Source organism: Pseudorca crassidens, chromosome 1 (assembly GCF_039906515.1).
Source record: "Pseudorca crassidens isolate mPseCra1 chromosome 1, mPseCra1.hap1, whole genome shotgun sequence".
Lineage (NCBI taxonomy): Eukaryota > Metazoa > Chordata > Mammalia > Artiodactyla > Delphinidae > Pseudorca > Pseudorca crassidens.
Genome location: NC_090296.1, coordinates 100,890,502 through 100,905,416, shown reverse-complemented (window position 1 = coordinate 100,905,416; position 14,915 = coordinate 100,890,502). Strand labels below are relative to the sequence as shown.

The 14,915-nt window shown below is 41.2% G+C and overlaps 1 protein-coding gene across 2 annotated transcripts in view; it reads right to left on the bottom strand.

Annotated features, from left to right (window-relative positions):
- TMOD3 (tropomodulin 3) overlaps positions 1-1,697 on the bottom strand; it is an 84,901-nt gene extending 83,204 nt beyond the window's left edge. For both annotated transcript variants that reach the window (XM_067747211.1, XM_067747204.1), the window contains exon 1: positions 1,515-1,697. The gene's annotated coding sequence lies outside the window, so the exon portion shown is untranslated. The remainder of the gene's footprint in view (positions 1-1,514) is intronic.
- Between the last annotated feature and the right edge of the window lie 13,218 nt (positions 1,698-14,915).

Below are 14,915 nucleotides of genomic sequence, written 5' to 3'. Positions count from 1 at the left end.
TATTAATTAGAGAGTAATCTGGCCTGGAAGGTATGCCACAAAACTTTGTAACTAGTCATAACAACATGATTAAAAGAAATTGAGCATTAGGTCAGCGACATCCTCAAGAACTCAGTTTTGTTCCTTCATGCCTAGCACTGGGCTTGGAATGACAGGTGTGGCCAGTGTTTCCTGACTGAATAAAATAAATGAATTTTTACAATCAGATACCTAGGGCTGACAATCTTGGGGTCATCTGGCCAAACAACCTCATTTTAAAGATGAGCAAACTAGAAATCCTGAGGGATTCAAAAGCAAGCAAGCTAAACGAGCCAAAATATGCTGCATCTCACTGTTTCCCTTTTTGTTCCTTTCCTAGGAATGTGTTAGAAAAGTGATTCTAAGTATTCTAATAAAATGACTGTGGGCTCCTAAAGAAGTGATAGGGTAAAAAGGTGCCTAGGACTAGGAAGAAGAGACTGGCAAAGGTAAATGAGGTTGGACACAACTATTTTTCTAAGCCTAATATACTTTTGGTCAGGCCAATTAATTAATCAATTTAATCTGCTGAAAAATAAATCTGAAGGAATTCTCAGAAAAAGAAACATGAGCTGCATGAAAATGTTACAAACCAAGGGAGACCGCACCTAACTAACTTAAATCTCCACAGGCTTATTTCCTGTTCAAGTATGACCTCCTGGGATAAGTTTTACTGCAGTGTTCATTACCAGATGACTTTTGGTTTTAAGAGAAGCCAAGGGCAAGTTGGAAATATGATTCTTAACTAAACATAAAAAAAACCAAAAACCAGACAAAAATCCCCCTGCGGCTGTTTCTCATTTGTTTGTAATCAGAATGCGGGCTTGCAGAGGAAACACATCAATTTCTGTAAGCAAAAATGTAACGACCCAGTCACGTCCTCAAAACAAACCAACATACAAACTTCACAGCCGGATCCAGCTGTGCTGCGCAGGAGCCAGGAATTTATTCTAAGAGCAGATAGATCAAAACGGCGAACGCAAGACAAGCCAGATTTCAATCAAAAAGAAAAGGGTGTGCCCCACTTTTTTTTTTTCTCTTTTTCTTCTTTGCAACTTTCACCCAGCAGAAACCTTTGAAGGAGTCTTGGTGAAAAAAACCTTTTCAGACGCTAGTCCCCAGAGCTACACCTTGGTGGGGTGGAAAGGGTAGGCACCGCGAGCTCGCACGGTCGCGGCCCGCGCAGACTCCAGCCGGGAGGGGAAGGGTCCGGTCCCGAACCCGGCAAGGCCGGGCCCCCGAGTGATTCATCAGCAACTCGGGATTCGCGCGCCTCCACCGCGGGCAACGCCCAGCGCGTCCCACGGCTCCTACCCCGGCCCGTTAGCCCCGAAGCAGACCCCAGCGTCCCCTCGCTCCCCGAGAGGGACTGGTAGGGAAGGAGCTCACAGCCTGGCAGTTGGAAGGCAACCTCTCCCGCCTCAGCCACCATGGCCGGTGCGACTCCCTGCCCGCGCCCGCAGACGTACTTCCTGGAAAGCACGGGCTTGGCTTACCTGACTGGAGCCCACTAGGGCCACCGACCTCCTTCACAGACCCACAGGGACGGCCTGCCGCTCAGTTCCCAGTACCCGCCCGTCTGCCTGCTGCCGCCTCCCAAGGAGTTGTCTGAAACACCGCCGGCAGCTCCCCCAACTCGACGGCCCTGGTTCCACTCCGCCTCCTATGCGCGTGCGCACTCCCTGGTCGCGGGGCATCCTGGGAGTTGTAGTTCGAGCGAGGAGGGCGCGTCTCAGCGCAGACCCTGGTCTTTTCTACGTGCAGGACTTTGGAAGTGGCTGCGGATACCAAGCCTTACACCAGCCTGAGAAAACGTAATTTACTAGTGGAAATATCTACCTTGCACCCTTTGGGAGCTATAAACAGCAGCTAGAGGCTCCTTAGTATAGATTTCCTCTTTACTTTGACTTTTAGTCCAGAGGGACGCAAGGCAGGACTTGTGTTGTACCCTTCGTTGCTAATGTGAGGACATAACATCGAGACCTTTAAACTTGTCGTGAAAAAATGATAGAAAAGGAAACAGGCCAACCACGAGAGTGACGTAAATCAGGCGGATGTCACCTCAAGCGCATAGTGGCCCTAGTGATTTCCTTAGGTTTGCAACCAGGGGTGATGTCGCCGCGATCAGTTTCCACCCCATCCCATCTTTGCATTCCAGCTTCAAGCTGCACAACAGGCAGTGGAACTGGGCTGATGTAAGTGGGAGAAAAAAGTAGAAGCGCTGCTTAAAGGGGGGAACTGGGGCAGGTGGGCACTCTGAAGGCGAAGAGGAAGACAGCGGGAATACTTCAGATGGCAGCTCTAGGGTGGCCTATGAAATGGATGCCTTTTGTCCAGGGCTCTGAGGATAGGGGACAGCCACGGCCTTGCATTCATTCCTTTAATCACTCACTGGTAATTTTCCTGGCCTGCTCTTCAGGAATAAACCATTCCCCGGGGTAATGCTCAGCTTTGATACGCCTTCTCAAAGAATACAGCCAGATAGAGGATTGAAGTGCCTGCTTGAGACACATTCCAGCTACACCCAGTGTGGGAGCTGACTAATTGTTAAGCCTCCCCTGGCATTTACTTCTTCCCCTCAGAGCAGGGAGCACCCCAGGTAAACACCCTGGAATTTCATGCAATTAACATCCACTAATTCTAGCAATGAAGATCACTGATGATTTGGAGTTCTTCAGGAAAAAGAAAGAAAGAAAGAGGAAAAAAAGGAAAAAAAAACCCTCCAAAATGCAGATACACTTAGAAGGCAATTAACATTAAATTTTGTGCCATTGCATCTTATTTTCTATAGCATCTTCGTGGGAATCAATTTCTCAAATATTCTTGGAGATAATAGCTGAGAGCAATTTCCTACAGAATTCAGAATTCAGGTTCAACTAATATTTATTGAATATTTAACCCACGCCAAGAACTGTGCCAGCACGCCCTTTATAATATCTCATCCAATCCTCTAAATAACCCTGCAAAGAATATATTAGTATCCTCCATTTCTACAGATGAGAAAACTAAGACCCAGAAAAGTTAAGTAATCTGTGCAAGGTCACACAGCCAGTAACTGGAGATCTAGAAATGAAGTACAAGTAGCCTGACTTAAATTCTAGCATGCTTTCCACTGTTGATCAGACTGTCTCCTAAATTTCATCAAATTCTTTAAAGTAAGATCATCTGTGACCATGTCCAAGGTACATAAAAAAAAAATTCTCTAACACAGTCCAGGGAGATGGTGTTCTGACTGGATGAGCTGAATATCTGGATTCATTTGGTAGTTCTGTATTTCATTATAAGTTAATATATAGGTGTTATGCTAACTGGCAAGTCTCTTGTGAGTTCCTACACCTCTGGGGAAACTGACAAAATAGAGTTCCTGAAAAAGCAAAGCAGAGAACCATGGTTATCCAGATATGGTTTATTTTAAGAAGGACTTTCCTTTACAGCAATATGGCTTCTTCTGCTTTGCTCTTTAAGAAGCAGAGAGGGCTTTTAATTCAATGTCTGACTGATTTAAACTATGACACATTTCCTCCCTGACCTTCCAATATGGGGTATTAGGCATACATTAAATTTTTCTTTTTTAGCTCTTTAAGTTTTTCCTAACAAATGTCTTCATCTTATTCTAATTCTTTTTTCTAAAATAAAGTGATGTGATGATGGATTCTTTCCTTTTCTTCAGACAAGTGTTATCATATTGTAATCACAAGACTCACAAATATGAATCGCCTAAACCCATATACATTAAATACCACATATGGTAGCAGACGTATTAAGAATAACATCCTAGTATTGGATAAAACTGTAAAAAAATAGAACCTTCCTCACTGCTTTCTCTCTCTAACTACAATCTATTCTGTGTACCAGTGCCAGAATGACCTTTTTAAAATAAATCAGATCATGTCACCCTCCTGCTCCAGACCACTTAGGGCTTCCCAACACATTTCCTTTGGAAAGGAAAGGAAATTCCTTTACAATTAAATCCACCCCCATCAGTCCTTACATGAAAATTTTTATTTCCCACCACACATACACTCTTTTGCTCTACTCCAGTCACAGGGGCCTCCCTGAGGTTTCTCAATCCTGCCAAATATTTTCTCACTTCAAGTTCTTTCTACTACATAGGAGAATGCTTTCCTCCCAAATACTCGTGGCTCACACCCTCATTTTCATGAAGGTTCTGTTGAAATGTCACCTCTGAAAGGTCTTCTCTGATCCTCTTACCCTTTCTCTTTACTTGCTTTGTCTTCTTAGCACCTGTCACTCCCTAACATCTTGCTTTATTTACTCATGTAAGCTTAAGGAGTTTGCATCATTTACCCCTCTCTACCTAGCATCTGCAGCAATGCTTGACATACAATAGGTATTCAATAAATATTTGTAAATAAATGAATAACTTTCCCTCCCCTCCTGCGCATGAGTGGGATACAGATCCACAAGGTTCATGGTAAATGCCAGCCAAGGTCCTGATGCAGCTATAAACAGCAGCTGTGAGAGGGTTTGGCTCCACAGGACAAGATCCAGTGAAACTCGTCCTGAAGTGGAGACAGAGCTCTCTTAAAAGGACTACACTTTATGGGTTGCCATTATTAGCTTACGGTTAGAAAAAGCAGAGTTCTAGAAGAGGGAAAAAAAGGCAAAACCTCAAAATTATATTTACATAAATAAGTGAAAAGGTTAATCCACTAAATGCCTGTGGTGGATTGCAATATTGTTCCCAACTATTTGCTCTCCCGTAGAGGAAAAGACTACCTTACCCACTGTTATATGACTTGCAGTGCCTCTCTGTAGATATTTTCAGGCTTCTTTTCCTTCTTTCTTCACAAAAATACTGTCATATTGTAATCGCAAAGCTTACAAACATGAATTTGCTTTGGCCAATAAAATGAATTGAAGCGACAATACGACAGCTTTGAGTGGAGGCTTTAAGAGTGCCATTTCCTACTCATGTGCTTACTCTTTCCTTCTACCAAGAGAATGGCATGTCCCAAATAGAGTCTTGTCCTTCTGCCTGGGTTTTAGAACGAGAAGTCACATGGAATCAGAGCCTCGGCTGAACACAGGTGCTGATGTGTAATGCGAGCAAGAAGTAAACAGAGATTTAGGTTTGTTTGTTACTATAGACTGACCTAGCAAAGCTGACTACTGCAGTGCCTATTCCATGACAGGCGATCCTCTGAAATAAAAGTGGTCTGGCACCCCTCCCCCACACATTTAATCCCACTTCAAGTAATGGAAAACAGTTTGTTTAAGTTCAACATAGTAAAGAGAACATATCTGAGACTGTTAGGTAAAATATTTGAATAAGGAACAGAGTACACATCCTGTTAGTTTTCAGGGTTTTGTCAGAGTGAAAGTGATTGACAAAATGACACTGTGACTTTACTTAATGTATTACAAGCCCTAAGTTGTGTTATATTTAAACTTCCTGCCAGAGTAACTCATAAAGCGTGTCACACTGAATCATCATTTGCAAATTAATGCCAGCAGCAATTTTCTTGTTATCAAAAGTTCCTTTAGGAAATAGTTTCCTTGATATACTGAAGTGTTTTTTTTTTATGTGTTTTATAGGAGAACTGAGAAAACTTAAGCTAAAGACATCAAGTTGTAACTAAAAGGTAAGGATTTCATTCCTGGGAGCTTGGAGTTGGTTAAAGCAGTGGGAGGGAGGAATCAGAGAAGACAAACACCATAGCTGGGGTGCACAATTTTATAGAAAGGATTCAGGCAAAGCCTTTAGCTTGAAATATCTTGCCCTAGCACCCCATCTCTGCTTGTTAGAAGCTTCCTCATGTTTCATTGCCCGTCTCAAATGCCTGTTTCTGACTCAAACTTCCCTAAGGCCATCAGCTGGAATTGATTTTGCCATTCCTCATATTTTCACACCCTACTGTGCCTCCGCTGAAGGTGCATTAAATGCATATTTCAGCTAAGTGCCAAAGGGCTGAGAATTTAAATTTTCAGCTGAAGCCAAGGCTGCTCACAGATATCACTATCAAAAAAATAAACTTCTGGATACACAAATAAACTTAAATTTTGATGCCAAAATTTAAATTATTGTTTTAATATTATTTAAAATGTTAGTGCTAAAATAGTAAAGTTTAACATAGTATAACATAGGAACAATAATTTCCCAGTTCTGTGAGCTGTTAGACTCTCCTACAGTCACTGGAGAGCCAGATTTCAGCAGAGGCGAGTGGATGAACAGAGCCATGTCCTAAATGGAACTAAATAAGAATTAAATTCTGGTTTTAAATTATACATGCTAGGTACACCAAAGATTTCTATAAAGAATAATAGTATGGGCTTCCCTGGTGGCACAGTGGTTGAGAGTCCGTCTGCCGATGCAGGGGATGCGGGTTCGTGCCCCGGTCTGGGAGGATCCCACATGCCGCGGAGCGGCTGGGCCCGTGGGCCATGGCCGCTGAGCCTGTGCGTCCGGGGCCTGTGCTCCGCGGCGGGAGAGGCCACAGCAGTGAGAGGCCCGCTACCATCAAAAAAAAAAAAAAAAAAAGAATAATAGTATGATGTAATCTCTACTTATCTTTCCTTGTATTATTATTTTAAAATTTTAAGCATATATTGACTAAAAAAGATATTGTTGTTCCTCCTAAGTTATCTAACTAATGCACCCTCTTTATATTTGTAGTAACTGTCAACCTATTTCCCTACTTATCTACTTGAAAGTCCTTAATACTTTTTAATAATTTTTGAATTAATTTATTTTTAATCAATGTTGAAGACAAAAGAAGCCTTTCACAGTCAGCAATTATTACAGCATTTTACTTATCCAATTAGCAATATACATTTATATTTGATAGAATTTCAAGAAATAAATAATAACAGGTTTTTCACTCAATCTAGAATACCTGCCTATATCTGAAAATCAATGTTCATAAAATAATAGCAAATTTAAATGACATACTTTGTTCTTATCAGTGACACTGTTGACTGATTATATATAAGAATTACCTTTAAAAATACCTACCACCAACCATGCCAAAGTTTAAGGATGATGGGAATAATATTGAAGTAGGCATTCCAAAAGCTGAGGCCCAAAGCCCAGGACAAATAACAGATTTTTGGACAAATATCAAGACTCTTTGTCTACTGTCACGGAAGCTAGAGTTGGCTTTTAGGCAGACACATTCTACTTCTTACAGTTAAGCTTTTCGTCAACACCAAAGTCTTTATCCACACAGATGGCAATTAACTCACATTTTTCCCATTCTATCTTTTGTAGTTGACTTTTTGGATTAAAAGTAGAAAACTAGAGACTTCCCTGGTGGCATTGTGAATAAGAATCCGCCTGCCAATGCAGGGGACATGGGTTCGATCCCTGGTTCAGGAAGATCCCACATGCCACGGAGCAACTAAGCCCACACACCACAACTACTGAGCCTGTGCTCTAGAGCCAGCGAGCCACAACTACTGAGCCCATGTGCCACAACTACTGAAGCCCGCGCGCCTAGAGCCCGAGCTCCGCAACAAGAGAAGCCGCCGCAATGAGAAGCCCGTGCACGGCAACGAAGAGTAGCCCCCGCTTGCCATGTGCAGCAGCCAAGACCCAACGCAGCCAAAAATAAATACATAAATTTATGTATATATATATATATAAAAAAGTAGAAAACTACTATTGTTTCTATTCAATTTCATCTGATTAGATACAGGCTTGGATTTTGGCCTGTCCAGATAGTTTTGAACCTCTCGAAGTATTCCTTATCTCTCCCAGTGCCCATTAGTTAAAGACTCAGTCTGTATTCTATGGGTATCACATCCAAATTACTGATGAACTGCTAACCAAAACTCATCAAGGAAAGACCAGTGTAGTGGCTAAGCCCTCCTGGTTGAAATTCTTCCATTCATCAGCCTTTACTTATGATCATGAGTCAAAAAAAAAAAAAAACTGTTTAAACCAGTCATTTAACTATTTAGTTAAACTGTTATACAGCCCACATTTCTCAAGGGTGTTGAGATTTTCTCAAATGTCTTGATGAAATCCAAACACAGTACGTTCTTTTGACTGTACTCTCATGATTTCCTATCATTTAATATAAGTGAATCTGTGCTACCTGTTAGAGATCACTGCTTCACTTCTAAGGGCTTACAAACCACTAAAGTGGAAATACTTTTCTAAAATTTTGCTCAGGATTGATAAGTTCAGTGGTCTACAATTTGGAGACCTCCCCCACCTCCACCTGGCCTCCACCACCACGCCTTTTGAGTCATGCATTGATTTTCCTACATCATCTCCCTTCTTAGGTTGGTTGGGCCAAAGCACAGCCCCGCCTCATACAAGCTCATGTACATCTAGTTCCTACAGAGGCCCTGTGATATGTGGGATACTTGCAGGAAGCTGTGGGCATCTGATTGTGTTCCCTGACTGGTGGGCTGGGAAGTGAGCTGTTAGCTGAGGCAGGGAGGGTGTGGGGCACCACTTCTTACAGCCCCAGAGAAAGGCTGAATGATCAAACTGAGAGAGGGTGGTCCATAACAGAGTCAAGTCTAATAGACAACAGACCCAAAGTCAAGGAGTCACTGCTCAAAGCCAGATTGCCAAATCCAAAGGAGGGCACCCAGAAAGCAGGGCAAGTACAAGCAAGTTGAAACATCAGGGAATTCATGAGGAGCTAAATGAGAGGGTGGGTCAGGAGTAACTTCTGAGTCAGCTGTATCTAATTTATATTTGATTCTTGGAGTGATGGGGGAGGGCCTGTCTGCCAGAAGGGAATGGACAGTGGAAACACAAAAATGAGTAAGATTCAGTCCTCCTTAAATTCCTGACATTGTCAGCATTAAACGGAGAACTTTGTTGCTGTTAATATCCATGGATATTAATTTAGGTTAGAATTTAGGATACTAATACCTAAGTGCCTTCTGTATGCCAGGCACTGCTCTAAGTATTTTTACACATGAATCCTCATAATAGTCCTACTGTGAAGTACGACTGTGATTCCTATTTCAGAGGTGAAGAGACTGAAGCTAGGTAATTTGCAGAATTTCACACAACTAACAGAAGTGAGATCTGAACTGGGCAAGTCTGACCCCAAAGTGCACACCTGTAACTCCCATTCATTACAGCCTCATAGACTGAGAGAATTCTTCAAAGAAAATAATTACTTTACCTCCTTGACCATGAAAAGGTGTGAGACAGCAAATATAGAAATTAGATACAGGCCTTCTATGCTTCTTCTTGGACCTCATCATCAGTCTAAATGACAGAGTTCGGGCAGAGTTCAGCAGGGTGGCAGAAAGAGTAGGTTTTCTTGTTTTTCCAGGACAAGCCTTTACAATGTAACTTTATTTTTAGTGTTCCCTGTTTTGAATCCCAGCATAGCTTACAAAAAATTTAATTCCAAAGTTAATATAAAAAATTCAAGGTAAAACACTTAACCCATTTGGGGTTAAGTATATCTGTATTCTTGCTCTCATTTATTCTAACAAATGTTAACTGTTTAGCTGAATGTGTGTATGTGTGTGTGTGTGTGTGTGTGTGTCTGTGTGTGTATTTTCGTTTTAATAAGGAGGTCTTGTTTCTCCTCTGGCTACTTCTGGCTGTCTGTCTACTTCTTATCTTCCTCATAATAAGGGCACTCTATGGTCCTTTCTAGCAAATGTACTTTTCTAATATGAGAACATGGTGCCAATCATTTATTTTAAAGAGACAATGTGTCTTAAAATTATCTAGATTAAATCAGTCTTTACTTTCATTTTAAAAGAAAAGTTTATTATTCCTAATGTTCTGTACACTTTCACTTGGAAACTTCATTCCAGACACAAATGAATACATTACATCTTTGAAAGCAGAAAGATCTTGATTAATTAAAACAGTATACCTTTACCTTAGCATTAGGTCAGGCTGGCAAATTCCAAAAGGTCAAACACTGCACCTATCTGTGCCGACTGGGATCCTTATTAATTATCATGGTAAAAGTATTTCACGTTTCATACATTTTGCTTTTTTACACATTTATTTCCCACATAATGTTCAATTTCACATTTAAAAGGCAAATTAATCTTTAATTTCCTAATGAATATAATCAATGTCTACCTGTGAAAAGTTTCAAAATGAAAAATGAAACTATGTGGATTTATCAATAACTGCTTAGCCAGATAAATGTTGCCAATATAAGTTTAAATAGCTTACAAAGTATTATTTCCTTTGTTCTCTTCAAAACAATACAGGTACACATAAGGTCACACATTACAGGCATCTGAACTGGTAAGATATTACACATTGGTAGCATGCAAGTATTTTACATTTTTAAATGCAGTGAAAAATGCTGCTTATTTGTTTTCTTTAAATAGATGAAACAGAATTAAGATAAAGTTTTAATTAAAATATAAATATTATTCCATGAATATAGTGGGGGTTTTTTAAAACCAAAGTGGCAGAGATGAGAATTTTAGTTTTGAATAATTTCTTTCTTAACTAAAGATTGTCACTGGCAAAATTTGGTACTAAAATAAAATTTCCTTAAAAAGTACATTTTCTACCCATCTCATTTCACCATATGGCCAATTCTTATCTATCCACATTTAGATTATCCATGGGAAAGTTTTAATCCTGGACCAGCTTCTCCCAATCACACAGTGTACTTCTGATTCTGATTGGCTTCTCTCTGTTATCCAGACAATATGTGCTCAGTCACACACAGACAGACACACACACACACACACACACACACACACACACACACACACTCTCTCTCTCTCTCTCTCTCTCTCACTCTCTCTCTCTCTCTCTCCCCCTGAATAAAAACCTATGAAAAACATGCCATGTTTACTGTGTTCAGTTTCTTTCTTTGCATTTCCTCCTCTTTCTCCACCATGAGAAATAAAATATGAGGAGAAAATATCATACATTTTAAAATGTCAAAAAGGCTGCTCCTCAAGAACTATTCTGAAAACAGTAAAAACCGCTGCAGAGGAACAAATAACTCTGTGGATTGTTCAGACCTCTTCCTCTGAACAAAGCCTATGGAGGAGAGATGGAGCCACAAGGGAGGCATTGCGCACCCGCACCCACGTTCAGAGGCAATGGAAACATTTAGAATCACAGGATTGTAACATCTGGGGGCTGGAAGGGACCTTAGAGAGCATCTAACTCACTTCATTTTACAAATGAAATGAAGACAAGATAGATGGAAAGACCTGCCCAAAGAAACACATAGCTGACATACAAATCAGTACTATTTTCCAAAAATATCACTTGGTGGAAAATTGAGCATAATTCTTGAGGGGTTGGAGGATAATTCAATTCAAGCAACATTTATTAAGCACCTATTATACACAAGGCACCTTACTAGATGTTACTGAAGATGCAAAGATTGATGAGACAGTCCCTGCTTCCCAGTGCTTATGAAAGTTCCTTGAGGCTATGTTTCAATATCTTTCTTAGCAGAAAATAATACTGACCAGGACTAAGGTTGCTGGTGATAACAAAGCAGCTGATGCCCAGGAGAGCTGATCTCACAAGTAACACTTCCCTTCACCATCAGGGCTCGAGCCTCTTACACAGCTGTTGGGGCCCTAAGGACAGTCTTCTTTCCTAGGCCTCCAATCACACCTCAAATCTTAGCCTACCCCACCCCCTGAGTAGTGACAAAGCTGACAGGAGGGCAGCAGTGCGCCAGACCCTCCTCTCAACTCCTAATCACTGTTTGCTTTCCCCTTAGTGTCTCTGCAAGGGTCCTGATCACATCCCAGGGTACTGTCAAAGTGGCCCAGGAAAATGCCCACCCACATACTTCACTGGTATATCTAACACCCACTGCGCCCATCAACCACTTCTCCCACCTCTATGTGGAAAGTAAGATAATTCCAGTCCCCTACATCATACCCATGTTTTAATTCCTCATATTCAAAAAGGTGTGAGAGATGTAATTGTTGGTTAGAATAAAATGGATTCAAGAGGCAGTGGAAAACATTAGTGAATAGATAATAAAAATGATCTCCCACTTTTGTATAGCCCTTTCCAGTATAGTGTTTTCATCCCATTATCTAATTATATTCTCACCACAAGTCTGTGAGGTAGTTAGTGAAGTTTATTCCCATTATAGTATAGCTGAAGAACCTAAGGCTTGAGAGACTAAGCGGCTTGCCCCAAAGTCTCCCAGCTAAGAAAGTATGGAGCCAAGTGTCCAAGTTTCTTGACTCCAAATCCAGTGCTCTTCCCCCTATATAGTCTATAATTGTCAGGCAATTGAATGAATTGCCCATGATCATATACCTGCTAAGTGTTGGTGATGGGATTAAGAGTCAGCCTCCAAACCTGTTAGTATGGTGCCCTTCCACCATACCAACTAGCAGAGCCAATGTGCTCAGAATGACTACCATGGAAGATGTCAGAGAAAAGTCTAGTCTCCTTCACCCTCTCCCAAGTCAATGATGCATCACAAAACTGGGATAACCTCTGGTACGTGTACAACCTTCCTAGCATAGTGCCCAGAGGCAGGTTATAAATTCGAACCTTGCAACTCCTCCATCCATCTAATGAATGTTTAATTATAGCTGTTAGGGGAAGATGGGAAAGAGGTAAGCTGAGCAGAGCTTACTCCTACCCTTAAGCAAATCAAAACCTTTAATTTCCATCTTCCTTCCCCACAGCACTTAGCCCCTCCACTCTACTAAACTCCTGAACCACAAAACAAAATTCCATCTGACCTAGAGTTGGGAGCAAGGACAATGAATACGTCCTTAAGGTTCTGGGTACTTTTCTCTCTCCAGCTTGTTACCAGGGGGCCTGATCATGTGATTTTCATCCAGAGGGCTCACCTGAGGCTCCCAAGCATTCTCACACTTTTCCTTTGCGTGTGTCTCAATTCTTGAGCATTGACGATGGCATGGTGAGTGGTGGGGATATTTTACATGAGGAGCAATAAGGGGAAACTGCTACTGGAAGGCAGAGCTAAAATATTTCTTCTTAGTTCTCTATTCATTAAAATGAAAATAGCCGTCATTGCTTCATTAGTGGAACAGAGGAAGGAAGCTTCAGAATCATGACTTAAAACCCAACTCCAGAAACAGTTCCACCGAGTACAGGTAACATAGCACAGAACAAAGTATTCACAGCTTACTGCCCCCTGCCCGTTTTTGCTTATGCAATCAATACTTGAGCTAACGATGGTATCCGCTTTTCAATAAGGCACTCTACCCCAAAACCCAGAAACACTGATCAAATTATATGAATCCAGAGTTCTTTCACTTCCTGTCTCCTTCACAGGGCCTAGAAGAGGGCTAAGTACATCATGCCCACAAAAAAAGGAAAATATCCCCAAACTCTTTTGTAAATTTTAAAGGGCTATCTTACATTTAAAACATGTTGATGCTTAAACTGGTTTCACGTTTGACTGTCTGAAATATTCTCACGGTAGTTATTCAGAACACACTGGTTTCCCTAATGCTGGTGACCTGCCAGGGGCCACCTTTCTGTCTGGAAGAGAAGCAGCTGTTCTTTTGGTATGATGTGCCAGGCTTCCCTTAGGGAAATTGTTTTGAGGAGTATAGGCATTGGGATGCTTTCTCAGTTTTTAAATGGAGATGGGCTTTTACTGTAAGATGAACTGCATGCTCTAAGATGGGTGAGTTGCATGAGCCCCTCCAGGTTGGTGATTCTCTACCTAACCTAGGCCCGCAGCAACTCTGAGAAGGAAAGGGGAGAGGGACTGGGAGACAGCATCTCCCTTCAATCAGGAGTCCAGCTTTGGCCAAACACCTCCTTACAGTATTTGGCGATATTTATGTACAAAATATTTATATACAATATATCCTACAAAGATGGAAGGAAGGGGCTTAATCATGTGGATGAAGATGAAAGTGCTTTCACCCATACACTTCAGGCACATGGAGAGATTTGGTGCTGGAACAATGAAATGATTTCCAGGCTTCTGATATTCATTCCCTAAGCGTTATCTTCCATACATGCTGGGAAATTTGGTGGTTGGTGACATAAGCCACAAACTCTAGGGAGTGATTTCGCATTTCACCTGGGCCTGAAGCAACTCTAAAAAGGACAAGGGAAGTGGGTCTGGGGAGAGAGTATCTCCCTTCAATCAGTGGTCCAGATGCAGTCAAATACCCAGTTAGATATCTGGATGTTTGGCAACATGCACACACACACACATACGCGCGCGCGCACGTACTTACATTATGCCCTACCGAGATTAAAGGAAGGGATTTAATCATGCTGATGAGGATAAAAGTTTCCCTTATACACTTCTGGCAGATGGGGAGATGTAGTGCTGAACTAATTATATGATCTCTCTAGACTTCCAAAATATATCTCCTAAAAGTCATCTTCCACATATGCTGTGATGGGTGTTGGTGATAGGAGCCTGCGAGTCCAGGTGAGTGATTTTAGACTTAGGGTGGGCCTGTACAAGTCTAAAAGGGGAAAGAAGGTAGTCTGGGGAGAGATGATCTCCTTTCAATCAACTGTCCAGATGTTGCCAAATATCTTGATATAATATTTGGCAAAATGCATACATATAAAAATATTTTATATACATTATGCCCCACCATGATGGATGGTAAGGGATTAATCATGCTCAGGATCACGAAAGAGCTTCTACTTACACACACTTGGCAGACAGGGAAATGAAGTCCTAGGCTAATTAAATGATTTATAAGCTCCCCGAAATGTAAGTTTATCTTCTAATAGTTATATGAATACTCATGGAAATGTCACCTTTCGACCTACTACAAAAACACAGGTAATGATAAGATAAACCGATTAATAATAAATATTTGATTTAACACTCTATATACATGTGACCCAACTATTTTATAAGCTAAAAACAGTGCTAAATTTTGACAATATCCCATTATCTTGCTTTAATACTATCGATAACTGCAGCACAGTCACTATCAAGTCCAGATTTTTTTTCTTGCTTTCTGACACGGTTTGC